Source organism: Sarcophilus harrisii, chromosome 1 (genome assembly GCF_902635505.1).
Source record: "Sarcophilus harrisii chromosome 1, mSarHar1.11, whole genome shotgun sequence".
Classification (NCBI taxonomy): Eukaryota; Metazoa; Chordata; class Mammalia; order Dasyuromorphia; family Dasyuridae; genus Sarcophilus; species Sarcophilus harrisii.
In genome coordinates this window covers 560442258-560457140 of record NC_045426.1, presented here as the reverse complement: position 1 = coordinate 560457140, position 14883 = coordinate 560442258, and the positions used below count along the sequence as shown (strand labels likewise).

The 14883-nt window shown below is 34.7% G+C and overlaps 1 protein-coding gene across 1 annotated transcript in view; it reads right to left on the bottom strand.

Annotated features, from left to right (window-relative positions):
- The window catches only part of LOC100920627 (zinc finger protein 26), a 45523-nt gene extending 30923 nt beyond the window's left edge, over positions 1 to 14600 (bottom strand). The window contains exon 1 of the mRNA XM_031946929.1: positions 14194 to 14600. The gene's annotated coding sequence lies outside the window, so the exon portion shown is untranslated. The remainder of the gene's footprint in view (positions 1 to 14193) is intronic.
- Positions 14601 to 14883: the final 283 nt, after the last annotated feature.

Below are 14883 nucleotides of genomic sequence, written 5' to 3'. Positions count from 1 at the left end.
GTTAAAAATTTTTACATGTAATTGGGAAATATTTAATGAATAAAAATGTTTTAAAATATCAATTTGAAAGATGGAATAGAGAAGTGAAAAAATGGAAACAATATTTCAGTTGGCCAAGAAAGAGGGGCCTGAACCTGAACTAAGTTAAGAGGTTTCGTGAGTAGAAAAGAAAGGGTAATATACTAGAAACAGGACTGACAAGACTTGGCAACTGATTGGCTGTTAGGGTTGAGAAAGGGAAAGAGTCCAGAATGACGCCAATTTTGTAAACTTAGGTGGTAATTTCACCCATGCTGGCTATCTTAGGGCATCTGGGACAAAAATCATACATCCTTTCCAAGATGAATTAACCTACTCAAGTTGGAGCTCCCTCTGAGGCTTGTTTGGCCAGTAAAAATTATGCAAATTATATCTAGCTAGCCTCAAACCATGTTTCACATGCATAGATCCTGGACATATTGCTATCTGTGTTGCGTCAAAAAATAAAACAAAAGGCTGGAGTAGAATGCTATTATGCTTCTAGAGATTTTTTAAAAGTAAAAATGGCAATCAGATAAGGCAACAATCAAAGGAGATAAATTGGTTACACTTAAAAGACACCTTGGATAATGAAATATCAATGTTTGCTAAAAAAAAATGTGTTTATTTCCCTCCAATAACAGGGGAAAAAATTAACATGTTTTAAAACTTCAGAGTCCCAAATTCTCTCCCTTCCTTCCTCTCCACTTCTGTCATTGAGAAGGCACATGTGAAGTTAAATAAAACATTTCCACCTCAACCCCCAAAAAAGAACCTTAAGAAAAATAAAGTTTAAAGAATTATGCTTTAATTTGATTTCAGACACAATTGGTTCTTTTTTGGGGTATGAATTGCATTTTTCATCATAAATCCTTCAAAGTGGAGTTGCCTTAGATTATCCTGATGCTGAAAATAACAATCATTTATAGCTGATCATTGTTTATTATTGCTTTACTTTGTACACTGAACATTTCACTTTGCATGACCCATGAAAATTCAGGTTTTTCTGAGAGCATCCTATTCATCATTTCTTACAGCACAATAGTATTCCCATCATAATCATACAGCACAATCTATTCAGCTATTTTCCAGTTGATGGGCATTCCCTCAATTTCCAATTCTTTGCCTTAAGAGCTGCGATAAATATTTTTGTAATATTGGTTCTTTTTCTTTCCTTTAAAAAAAAATTTCTTTTGAGAAACATGTATAAAAGTGGTATTAAAAGGTCAAAGGTTATGCATGAGTTTATAACCCTTTGGATATAGTTCAAAATTGCTCTACAGAATGATTGAATCAGTTCAAAATTCCACCAATACATTAATGTCTCATTTCCCCCCACATTCCCTCCAACATTTGTCATTTTCTTTTTTTATCCTAATAGGTATTAGGTAGTACCTCAGAACTGTTTTAATTTATATTTCTCCAGTCAATAGTGGATTAGAGTATTTTTTTAATATGACTGTAAATAGTTTGATTACAAACATTTCCTATCTTTTGACCATTTGTCATTTGGGGAATGGCTTTTATATATATATATATATATATATATATATATATATATATATATATATATATATATATATATATAGTTGACTCTGTTCCTATATGTTTGAGAAATGAGACTTAATCAGAGAAATTTCCTTTACAATTCTTTTCACAATTACTATTACTAACTGTATTTCCCTCCTGTTCTATTTTCTCTCTTTTCACCCTGAACCTATTTTGCTTCTGATTACCTCTTCCTCCATTATAATTATACCCTCCCTTCCCTACTTTCCTGCACACATCTATATCTTAAAAAAAAAGGTTAAATGAAGTATGGGGAAATAAACAGAAAAACAATAATGGTTAGGGATCTCAGCATGTCTTCTTTCAAGCCTAAACAAATCTAAGAAAAAGATAAAACAAGAAACAAATTAAGGACCTAAAAAGTATTTTATTAAAAAGTTAGAATGCATTAGATCTCTGATGATCAATAAATGGGAACAGCAAAGAACATACACTTCCTACCAAACTGGTGAGACATATGAATTGTTATAGAGTGAAGAGAGCAAAATCAGATCCATGTAAACAGTAATAATGACATTGGTGAGATAAAACTTTGTAAGACTTAATTAAGAACTTTGATCAATAAATATGAAGTCCTATGATTGCAATGGACAGATGAAGCATGTTACTCAGAGTGGGATATATTCAAGATTCAGAATGTTAAATTTTCAGAAAATTTTCAGAAATAGCCAATATAGGAATTTGTTTTACTTGACTACAAAACCTTTGTTTTTCTTGTTTCTTAATTTGGGAGTGGTAGGGAGTAAAGATGCAAGGAATAGCTAAGGATACAAATGCCCAAAAGGAAAAATAATAATGATAGAACATCAAAATATATTTTAAAATCTTTTTTAAAAAGAGGCCAAAAGGAATCAAGAAATAAGACAGCTTTGAAAGTAAAATATGGGATTGTATTTAACATATACTTTAACATATTTAACATGTATGGGACTACCTGCCATCTAGGGGAGGGGGTGGAGGGAAAGAGGGGAAAAGTTGGAACAGAAGTTTTTGCAAGGGTCAATGTTGAAAAATTACCCATGCATATGTTTTGTCAATAAAAAGCTACTAAAAAAAAAAAAAAAGTAAATTATGGGGTCAGCTAAATGGTGCAGTGGATAGAGTACCAGCACTGAAATCAGGAGAACCCGAGTTCAAATCCAGCCTCAAACATACCACATTTTACTTGCAGTATGATGTTGGATAAGTCACCTAATCCTGATTGTTTTTCTCTCTCTCTCTCTCTCTCTCTCTCTCTCTCTCTCTCTCTCTCTCTCTCTCTCTCTCTCTCTCTCTCTCTCACACACACACACACACACACAAAGTAGAATATTGAATTCATTCTACTTTTTTAAAAAAGCTAATTATACATAATAGAGATTCATAGTTTCATATACATTCCTCCCCATACTCCTAAGTATATGAAAGTATTCACAGATGAAATGTTAAATTTAGAACAACTATAAACCAATAACACTAATGGAATATTAACATAAAAATACTGAATAACAAAGCAACTATACTAACATACTAAAAAGATGATACACTAAGAGCAGATTGGATTCATACTGCAGATGGAGGTAATATCAACCTTAGGGAAACCATAAACATACCATATTAACATAAAACAATGGAAAAAATGTATGAATATACATGCCAATACAATCTAGTTTAACTTATTCAGTATCATATCAAATAACTGAAGGATTATTTTATAAAATTAAGACTAAATGGAATAATGAAAAGTAGATGGAAAGAAGAGAATCTAGTAGTACTAGAGTTTCAACTATAGTCAAAACAATCACCATTAACAAAAATTGGCAGTAGTTAAAAATAGAAAAGCTGATTAGTAGTACACACAAGATGCAAAAGATACATAGCAGCTAAGAATTTAATAAACATAAGAACACTAACTACAAGGATAAAGGACTTACTGTATCACCCAAACTGCTGAGGAATCAGAACATAGTCCAGGAGAAATTCAGCTTATGACCATATATCATTTCATATATTTTACTAATCTTCAAATGAGTAACAACCCAGATATAAAAAAGGTCTTATAAACAAATTAAAAATGAAGATACTTTTTGCAATTATGGGTAAGAGGTAGAGTTAATGACAAAACAAGGGACAGAGAGGTTATCAGGAAATAAAATGGATAATTTTGACAAGACAAAATTGAAGACTAATGAGTCAGAACAAAAAGAGAAAAAAGTTAACTGGGAAAAATTAACTTTGCAGCAAGTTTCTATAATATAAGACTGATACTGTGTAGGGTACAGCAAAACTCTCAGTGCAGTGAGATTTAAACTAACCTAAATAAAGGGGTGCTTCCCCTTAATTGGTGAATGGTTGAAAAAAATTATTGTACATAAATAGAATAGCACTGTGCTTTAAGAAAAGATAAATTTGGAGAAACCTGGAAGGATTTGCATGAACTAATGTAGAGTGAGGTGAAAAAAAAGGGAGATGATGAAAACATTTACAACACAAAAAAAACCAAACAATGCTGAAAGATTTAAAAGAACTCTTATTAATGAAACAGCCAGTCACAATTTCAGATGGCTAATGTTGAAGCATACTTACCAATTCTTGACACTGATAAACTCTAAATTAGGAATATGGGCACCTAGATTACACAATGGATAGAGTACTGGTCTTAAAGGCAGGAGGACATGAGGTTAAATTCAGCCTCTGATACTTAACTAGCTGTGTGACCCTGGGAAGTCACTTAACTCCAAGTGCCACACATGCCTCCCAAAAAAGTTAACTATAACATGAGACATATTTTTGAGCACAATCAACAAGTGCAAATTTGTTTTGCTTCAATATGTTACCAGAATAAGGAGAATAACGGGTGATGAGGAGTTGAGGATAATGATAGGGATAGTAGAAAAAAAGAAAAGTCAAAAATTTTTCAAATACACAAAAGAAAAATCAAAAGACATAAATAAGAGGGGTAGTGTTAGGGTTAGGTAAGGGTTAGTTACCAATTTATTCATGCTTTAAAATGTAATTATCCTTTAAAAAACATGCTGTACACAATAGATCCACTGTCATATGCAAGATATTTTCTGTTCTAAGAATAAGAAAATATTCATGTCATATATGTCTCTATATGTATGTCTAATCACACACACATACCATAATGAAAAATTTGCTTCCCCTCCCAAATTAATCCTACAAATTCTAAAAATTTTCATCTACTAGTCTAGCAATGTTTATCTGAGGACCAATCTAATCAAATATGAAAACTTTAACACTCTAAGGTTAAAAATCACACTCTATCCCCACCCTTCCTGCCCCATACAACAACTATTAAACATGACCATAAGATATAGAGGAGTTGTGTGATGTATCAGCAGAAGAGAATACTCAAGCCAACAAAACCAGAGATAATAAGCAAAAGATTTTTAAAAGCATTTTACATTCAGTTACTTCAATAAACAGGTAGTTTGTAATGAGAATTACATATCTGTATTTAAATTGTTATTGTTTTTAAAATAAAATTATGATGATAAAACAAAAAATTCTGCAACATCCTAAGAGAAAAATTATTTTTTATACACATATTGACATAATAGAGTTTAATTAATAAACTAAACATATAAAAATTTAATATTTTTATTTGGGTTTAAACTTAAACTTAAACCCCAAAATTTTATAATTTAAATTTTAGAAAAAATATTTTAAAATCTAGAGACCTAGCAAATAAACAAAATTGGAAAAATGGGGTGTGGGTTTTTTTTTTTAAATTGTAGAAGAAAAAGATCATTGGAAAACCAAAAGTCTATAGAACTGATAAATTAAAAGTTGGTTCTTGAAGACTAACACAATTCGTAAACCTTGAATGGACTTGATTAAAATAAGGAAGCCAGCAAAGCAAAAATCAATAAAATAAAATGGAACATAACAAAACCAGAATAAATTTAAAAGAATGATCAGAAACTAATAGCCAGGCAGAATGGTACACACATCTTGAGCTTTGTAGTTCAAAGTTGTAGTATCCAGAGTCATGGGGTTCTGCATCAATATAGTGAGTTCCTCTGGAGTAGAATAGAAGCCCCAAGGCTGCTATGAGGGGTGAAATGGCCCATGGCAGAAATAGGCAGAACAAAGCTCCTAAATCTAGCAGTAGTGGGCCTATAAATAAATAGCCTGAATACTTTTAGTGGAGAGTGAGAAAGGAGAACCTAATCTAAAGAAAAGGAAACTGCTATGATTTGTCAATAAAATTGTAAACACAGGAAAAAGAAGATTAAATTCAAAAAATATATAATAGTCTTATACCTGATAAAAGTCTTAAAATAATCTTTTCTCTCAGAAAAGGAAATAGGATTACTGCAAAGGAATTATCAAGGAAAACATTCTGGTCTTGATGGATTTACAAGACAATTCTAACAAATCTTTTTTTTTTTTTTTGAGAGAAAGTTTATTTATTTTTAATCAAGTTTTTATTTACAAAACATATTCATGGGTAATTTTTCAACATTGACCCTTGCAACACCCTCTGTTTCAAATTTTCCCCTCCTCCCTCCCATCCTCTCCCCTAGATGGCATAGTCCAATACATTAAATATATTAAAATATATGTTAAATCCAACATATTTTTACATATTTATACAGTTATCTTGGACAAGAAACACAAGAAAAATCAGATTAAGAAGGGAAAAAAAAACTGCGAAAGAAAAAATGCAAGCAAACAACACAGAGTGAGAATGCTATGTTGTGGTCCACTCTCAGTTCCCATTGTCCTCTCTCTGGGTATAGATGGCTCTCTTCATCACTGAGCAAGTAGGACTGCTAACAAACTTTTAAAGAACAATTAATACTTATATAAATTATTCTCCAAAATTGAGAAAACATTGGACCAAATAAATGCCTTTCATGAGACAAGTACAATTTCATGAATAAAGCAGGAAACCGAAATCAAAATATAAACTATTACACAATATCATTAATGACATCATAAGTGAATATAGATTCAAAAAATTTTAATATAATCCTACTAGACTAGGGCAATATATCTAAGAAATCATTTATTATAATCAAGTTGTATTTATACAAGAAGGTATGAAAGGTTAACTTTAGTAAAAGAATAAAATTAATCACATTAAAAATAAAGTTATCCAAAACTATAAGATTAGCTCAACATATGCTGAAAGAGCCTTTAACAAAGTACAAGACTCATTTAAAAAAAAGAAAGAAAGAAAGAAAAAACCCACTATAAAGTATAGGCAAAAAGGGATCTTTTTAAATATGATTAAAAAAAAACTTACTTAAACCCAAAACCAATCATCATGTGCAATGGGAATATACTAGCTTTCCCATTTGTAAGAACAAAACAAGAGAAAAAATTAAAAGCATAAATTCAGGCAAAGAGACAAAATTATTCCTATCTGTTGACCGAGTGTAGTTTAATTAAAAACTGGAGTTCTTAACCTTTTTGTTGTCATAAATTCCATCTCTGTCAAGCTAGGGAAGCCTATAGATCCCCTCCACAGAAATTTTTAAATGCATAACATTTTCTTAAATTTTAGTAAAAAAGATATCAAAGCAAAACAATTATATTCAAATATAGTAATCAAAAACAAAAAAGATTAAAAACTTCTAACTTAGAAAATCTTAGGGAAAATAAGCAAGAGAAATTAATTAGAATAATTAAGAGCTTTAGCAAAGTTGAAGGTACAAAATAAACTCACAAAAATGAAGTAATATTTCTATATAATAAATTCCAAAAGGCAGCAACAGAAAGAAAAATCTCATTAAAAAAAAAAAAAAAAACTCCACAAAATACATGAAATATTTGGTGTAAAACTACCAAAGCAAAGTCAATACCTGATTTTATTTGACTGATGGTAATACTCAATAGTTAATTCAATTACAATATACTCTTTAAATAAAGAATTTAAATAGAAGAATATTCAGTACAGCTAAAGGAATATTCAGCACTCATTTGTGATCTGTGATAATATAATAAAAATAACAAGACAACTAAAGGTAACTGATAGATTTAATTCCATGCCAAATTACCAAAGGGATACTTTTTACAGAGCTACCAAAAAAAAAAAAAAAAAAAAAAAGAAGAAGAAGAAGAAACAAAATTCATTGGGAGAAAGATATAAAATTTAAGAGAAAACAATGAAAAAAGCAGGAAGAGGAAATAGTACTTTGTAATTTTTACTAGACTATAATAAAGCAGCAATTATTAAAACCACTTCACAATGGATTTTTTTTTTAAAAAGAAAAGATCAATGGAATATACTAGACAAAGGAAGAATGGATAATAATGGAACTTAACAACTCTGTTCAATAAACCCCCAAATATCAATTTTCTAGGCAGTACTCCCTACCGAATAAGAACTTTTGGGGGAAAAAAATTTAAAAGTATTCTGGTAGAAATTAGGCTTAGACCAGTATTTTAAAACATTCTACAATAATTAAATACACACACACACACACACACAACTATACAACCTGAATATTAAAGATCATAGAAGAGATGTAGATAATTTGCAACTCTAGCTAAAAGAGAGCAGGTAGCACAATGAGAGTACTGAATCTGAAGTATGGAAGAGTCCAAATTCATCATCAGATACTTATTAGTTAAGTAATGATACTGGACAAATTCCTTAACTTCTCTTTAACTCTTAACTTTTTATGTTATCTATAAAGGAGGGATGATAATAGCACTGTCTCCCTAGGTCATTAAAGGATAAAAGGAGATATTTGTAAGGGCTTTGCATATTTTAAAAGTACTTTATAAATGCTAGATGGATTAGAAGATATATTCTTTTTTTAATTAAATTAATTTTTAAAATTACTTTCAAAATAAATGCATGGATAACCTTCAATATTCACTCTTGCAAAACCTTGTGTTCCAATTTTTTTCCCCTTCCTTTCCTCTAGGTGGCAAGTAATCCAATATATGTTAAACATGTGTAATTTAGAAGATATATTCTAAATCAAACAAGGAATATAGGCAAGTAGAAAAGATAAGTAATTTTGATTACATACATGAAACTGTCAAGCTTCTGCACCAAGAAAATATCAGAGGAACTAGGAAAAAATTGGGGTATTAGTGCACTGTCAGTTTCTAAATAAGCAAAGCAATTTTGAAGGGCAATTTGGAATTATGCAAACATGACAAAAATGTTCAGATCCGTTCCCACTCACTTCAAAGTCATTGATAAGAAAAAAGCCCCCCACATACAACAAATTATTTGCAATAGCACTTTTTATAGTAGCAGAGAATGATTAACAAAGCACATATCAGTTAATTAAGAAATGGCAAGGCAAACTGTAGTACATGAATGAATGTAATAGAATGAATGGAAAGGAATATTATTGTGCTAGAAGAAATGATAAATATAATATATAAAGTATGGAAAATGAATGTTGCACAATTACAAAGACTAATATAGCCCCAAAAAAGAGAAATAAGACATACCCACCCCAATTCCTTTCCAGAGATGTGGAGTAATACATATATATCCAGGTTGTTTTTTTTTTTTTTTTGGGGGGGGGGGGCTGGATATATTCATTAAATTTTATTGACTTTTTTCTTCTCTTTTCCTTAAAAAAAATTTTTTTTTTAGTTATATGGGATGGTTTTTTGAGAAAGGAGAGGTAAACATATTTGAGAGAAATGTTGGTGATAGAAAAACACAATATAACATTAAAAACATTTAAAAAAAAAAGAAAAAAGATCAAAAAGGAAAGAAGTCATGTGGGAAATTTTTTTCTTAAATACTTTTAATAAAAGCTTGATAACTTAAGATATATAGACAACTAACAAATATATAAAACCCCAAATTATTCTCTAATAGGTAAGTGGTCAAAGGATATGAACAGTCTTCATATGAAGATTTGCAAATTTCAATAATATGAAAGACTGTTCAAAATCACTAATGAGACTTGAAAATCCAAACAACCTTGGCTTTTTACTTTACCCTCAACAAAGTGATAAAAGATGAACAAAATGAGACCAGTCAACATTAGTGCAGTGTGAAAGAAGCACTCCAATATATTTTTGGTAGGGCTGTGAATTAGTGAAACTCTTCTAAAAATCAATTTAGAACTATGCAAATAAAGTAACCAAAAATGTCCACAACCCAGAGGTACCAAGGCTAGGCATATGCTCCCCCAAAATGATTGTGACAAAAGACTCTAAATACAATTCAAAATGAATGTTTAAAAATTTATAAAGAACAAGCCTGACCACAAAAAAAGAAATATGAGAAGATATCTTTTCTTCCTTCTTTGAAGAGGTATGGAACTTTGCCTATAATAATGATGTGGTGCAACTCCTAGAGGATATAGCAATATCCTTAAGGCCACCTGGTCATATAGAGTAAAGTGGGGTAGTGATAATCTAGGGGAAAGACATATATCATTTCCAACCCAAGGCCACGGGACTTTAGGATTATTGGTACATCTTCTCTAGAAGTTGCACCAAATCAAGGTCAGATACAGGGGGAGTGAATGCACTGATCAGTTTTGCAAATTATTTTGTCTTCCTTTTTTCTCCCTTTAAATTTTTTTTGTTATATGGATGGTTTTGGGGGGAGTGGATATTTGGTGTGATACAGTACAAGGAAAACCTAGTGATATCAAGAAAATTTATTTAAAATTTTTACTTAAAAATTAAACATGGTCACTAAAATCTTACTGGTGTTAAGTTTCATTTACAAACTTTTTCTTGAGAGTAAATCATAGCAGGGCAGCACAGGTAGTGCAGTGAATAGAGCACCAGCCCTGAAGTCAGGAGGACCTGGGTTCAAATATGATCTCAGACACGTAACACTCCACTCTGCCTAGCTGTGTGACCCTGGGCAAGTTACTAAACTCCAAATGCCTCAGCAAAAATAAATAAATAAATAAATAAAACATAGTCCCTAATTACCACAAATACAAAATAATTAGAATCTAGCAAAGTAGCAGAGTGATTGAAAAGACTTGTAATCCCTACTATAAGAGGAGCAAGGCTGGTGGATGGTTTAAATTCAGGAGTTTTGATCAGTAATATTGTTGAAGTTAAATCAAAGATCCACACTAAGTCCTGAATCAATATAAGCAGCTGGGGGAAGGCTGGGTAGGTTTAGTTACAAGGCAACCTAAGGGAGGGAAAACCAGCCCGATGGGGTGAATGGACTCCAGCAAAAGACTACGTCCCTGGCAACAACTCAGAAACTGAGTGGGCTCTCGGGGAAAACTATCTCTTCCTGCTGCAGGAACAAGCTGACCCTGTAGAATTATGTAGTACAAACAGAACTGTCCTGCACTAATGCCTACCTTATATAATCTGGAGGTTAAGCTATAAACATCAACTCCCAAAGCTATTTTATATAAACAGAATGACCATGACCACCAAGGTGTTCTATGATATTAAAACTACATTTGTCAGATGCTTTTCCCAGATGAATGTTTTCCTTTAATGAAAATACTTGAGAAAGAAAGTTAAAATCATAAGAGCAAGAAGAGATGGTATTTTCATAATTACTGATGATTGAAGGCAAGTGCCTCACAAAGGAGGGAAAAAGCAGATTTGGAAAGAAAATAGCCAGAGGTTAAGAATAGGGTATCTAAGAATGGAATTTAGATTTGTAGCCAAAAGCTTAAAACATAGGAATGACAGGCTTTTGGTCAAAGATAGATTGTCTAAAAAAGAGCTGGTGAAACTATCTGCTAGAGTCTTAGAAATCAAATCAAAGGATCTTTAATAAACTGAAAAGGAAGATAAAGGAGAATTACCCTTATATCTCAATCAAGCAAAATAACATGGAGAGCAACTACAAAAATAACAATGAAGAGGTAAAAAATAAAAAAAACTGACACGATTTCACAGGAAATAAATTCCAAGAGAGCATTGGCCAACAAACTCATTTGCCTCAAATGTATAGAAATAGGAGTTACTAAAGTGAGGATGAAAACATGACATGGTGGGTTAACAACTATGTTCAGTGGGATGTATTTCATGACTGGAATACGATTCTGGAAGGCTATACCTTATGAAATAGCAATTGGATAAGGAAAAGGGTAGAGAAAGGCATAGAATAGTACTGGATAAGAAAGCATACTCTTATTGAAAAACCCAGGAGTTAGATTTGGCAAGCATAGTGAAAGTGTCTTAGATGATACTCAACATTAGTCCAGAAGCAGAATTGACTGTCATTAGAGCACACTACATATCACCAGGGCAGAAAAAGGAGTAGTAGTTTAGGAAACAGATCCTGATATGCAAGCATCATGTAGTAATAATGAGGTAGAGGAGAGGAGAGGGGAGGGGAGGAGAGGAGAGGGGAGAAATTAGTCAGACATCTGGGCTACAGTTCTCTACTAGAGACAAAGTAGCTAAATAATTTGCCTTTGTGACAATTTCATCCTTCTGTTTTGAAAGCAAAGTGATATAGTGGATAGTGTGAAAGATAGGGAGCAGTAGATAAGAGCAGCAGTGCTGATCAGGAACCTGAATTCAAATATGGCCTCTGGGCAAATATGACTCTGGGCAAGTCACTTAACCCTGTTGGCCTAGGTTTCTCATCTGTAAAAATAAGCTGGAGAAGAAAATGGCAAAGTTCTCCACTATCTCTGCCAATAAAACCCCCCAAATAGGGTCACCAAGAGTCAGACAGTCAAGTGTGAACAAGCATAAGAACAAGTTAGGCTTGTACTAAATCACTTAATCTTTTTCAGTCTCACTTTCCTAGTCTGTGAACTAAAGGGACTGGATTCAGTAACAAGTTACCTAAGATCTCTAAAATCTTTTACTGTTCTAAAACTATGACCCTATTGATTCATTTCTAACCAAGAAGAACTAGTTGCTGAGTGTAAATGACTGGGATAGTTGAAAACATCAACTCTTTTGCAGAATGATGAAAGTCAATCATGCTAAAAACTAGACAATAGATTTGGGACAATAAAATCCTTTATGTATTATTAACCAAAAAGGCATTGAAGGAGGGCATGAGGGGGAAAAAAAATCCCAGAAAAGAGTAAAATCATGGACCACAATGGAAGTATAAGAAACTTATGAACACAATTTTTTAAAAAAGATCTGGACAGTAGAATTAAGAAACGTAATAAAAAATGCATATAAATGTGTGCATGGTCCTGGAGAAAATGGTAGGAGCACTTAATATTCAAGATGAACTGAAATAATTAATTTCTTTATTATTAAACACCTACTATGCCCCAAGACTTGTGCTAAGAGCTGGAGATACAAGTAATAAAGTCCCTGTCTTCAAGGAGGTTACCATTTAATATGGAAAGACAACACAAAAATTAGCTGGAAAGAGTGGGAAGAGGGGCTATAGAAGAACACCACTTGTGCAATAGAGCAGAAACCAAGCAGAACTACAGATGGAAAGTGGAGTGACCTTAAAGTCCAAATCCTGACTCTAAGGAAAAATTTTGGGGGGGAGTTTAGTGCTCAATCCTCCAGCACTCCAATCAGAGGGTCTCAAGAGGAGGCTGAAAAATCTTGTCCTTTACAAAGGGCAGGAATTGGTCTTAATTCCACTCTCCATTTGCTACTATATATACTGGACTTCAGCAACACAGATCAAGCTGCGCCTCCCAAAATAATACAGGTCACTTCTAATCTCATCACTACACAGATAACAGTCCCAACAACAGTCTCTTCTCAATAGATCATTATCATTTTTTTTTTTTTGCTAGATAATGGTGGGCTAAAAGTACTTATATTTCACAATGTGAATGGGAAAACTACTAGAGAAACTTTAAATTCTAAGAGGCAAAAAGGGTGTTATTGTGAGCTAGATTCGAATTCAAAAAATAGGAACCCTAATTCTGCTGCGTGTTATCTTGGGCAGGTTATTTACTCCCTTCTTTCTTCAACTGAATAATGAGGCTGAAAGAGTGCTGTTGTCCTACAGTATTCTTCAGCTGAAAATTCTATTAACTTCTGAGTACCATACTTATCTAAGTCATACTTAGCTAAACGAGAAACTTTAAAAAAAAAAAAAAAAAAGCTTCTCTATTTCTACCCGGAGTTTATCTAACAAAGTATAAGCATGAATAGTCTGGGGGGAAAAAACCAAGATGAAAGACACAAAATTCCCAAGGAAATCATGTTTTATTCCTTTGAAATGAACTCATTCAGACCCTGGGCCAGGATAAGGAAGCCATGAATTCCTCAAAGGTAAGAAACTGAGGCCCAGGGAGTTGACCGGATATTCCTGTATTCAACTCGCATTTATTGCGCAACTGCCTGAAATTAGGCGCAGAGCTAAACCTACGGCATTAAGACAAAAACAAAAAGCACCAAACACAAACAACAAAAAGCAAAAAAATAAACGTCTTCGCCTGCCCTCATGAGGCAGGTGTTCACGCCTCTGCACCAGGTCTCCGGGCCAGGTAAGGGGCAAAACCCAGGACTCCGCTTCGCCTGCGCTATAATCTGCCCCCTAGGGCATAGCTTCGGAGGAGAAAAACCTGCGCCCCAGAAACAATCACATCAAATCAAACAGCGGCGCGCGCTTCCCGGAGTGGCCGAAGAGCCGCCAGCGGAGGCCGCGCCACCCAGTCCAGCTGCAGGCGAGCTGCGTCACTTGCACCCGGCCCCGGGCTCCCCACCTGTAGGCGCCGGAGCTCAAGTCAAACTCACCTACAGATTGGCCCGGCCGGCGCGGCGGGCGGCATCCACTGGCTGTTAACGGTAACAGCCGTCGCAGGTCCGCGCCGGGCGCGCCGCTAGGGCTCCCGCAAGGGCCGGCCGGGACGGCGGCCGCTGCGGGAAATCTCTCTGCCGGCCTCAGCTGGAGGGAGTCGGCTCCGGCCGACTCCGGGGGACCCAAGGAGGAGCAAGGCTGGGGCCGCGCGGCTGCCCCTTTTGAGGCCAGTCAGGTTACCGCTTCCCCGTCCGCTCTAGTCCACCTGTTCCTTCCTTCCGCGCGGCCTCTCCGGACCGCCCCCACGTGTGCTGTTAGGCCGGCGCCTCCAGGCTGCTGCGACAGCTGCAGACTCCCTCCCGACCTGGTGGCTCTCCGAGCTCCGCCCCGCCGCCGGGACAGCTAGGGACGCCCCGCCTCTCTCCCCGCCCCTTTTCCTGGCCACGCCCTATCTCCTTTCCCTCTATCCCTATTACAGGACTTCCGGGGCCTCGCGGGAGGGCCCTTGCGGGAGTCATTGGGAACCCTCCGCCCCGTTGCTTAACTCTCCATCTACGTGAAAGCCCGCCATGCGGCCCTTCACCCGGGCCGGGCAAAAGGGTCCGAGTGGGGCAAGAGCCTAGCGTATTAGTGGAGAGTTAAAGAACAATTTTCTAGGATCTGAATCGAGTCGAACTGTTACATAA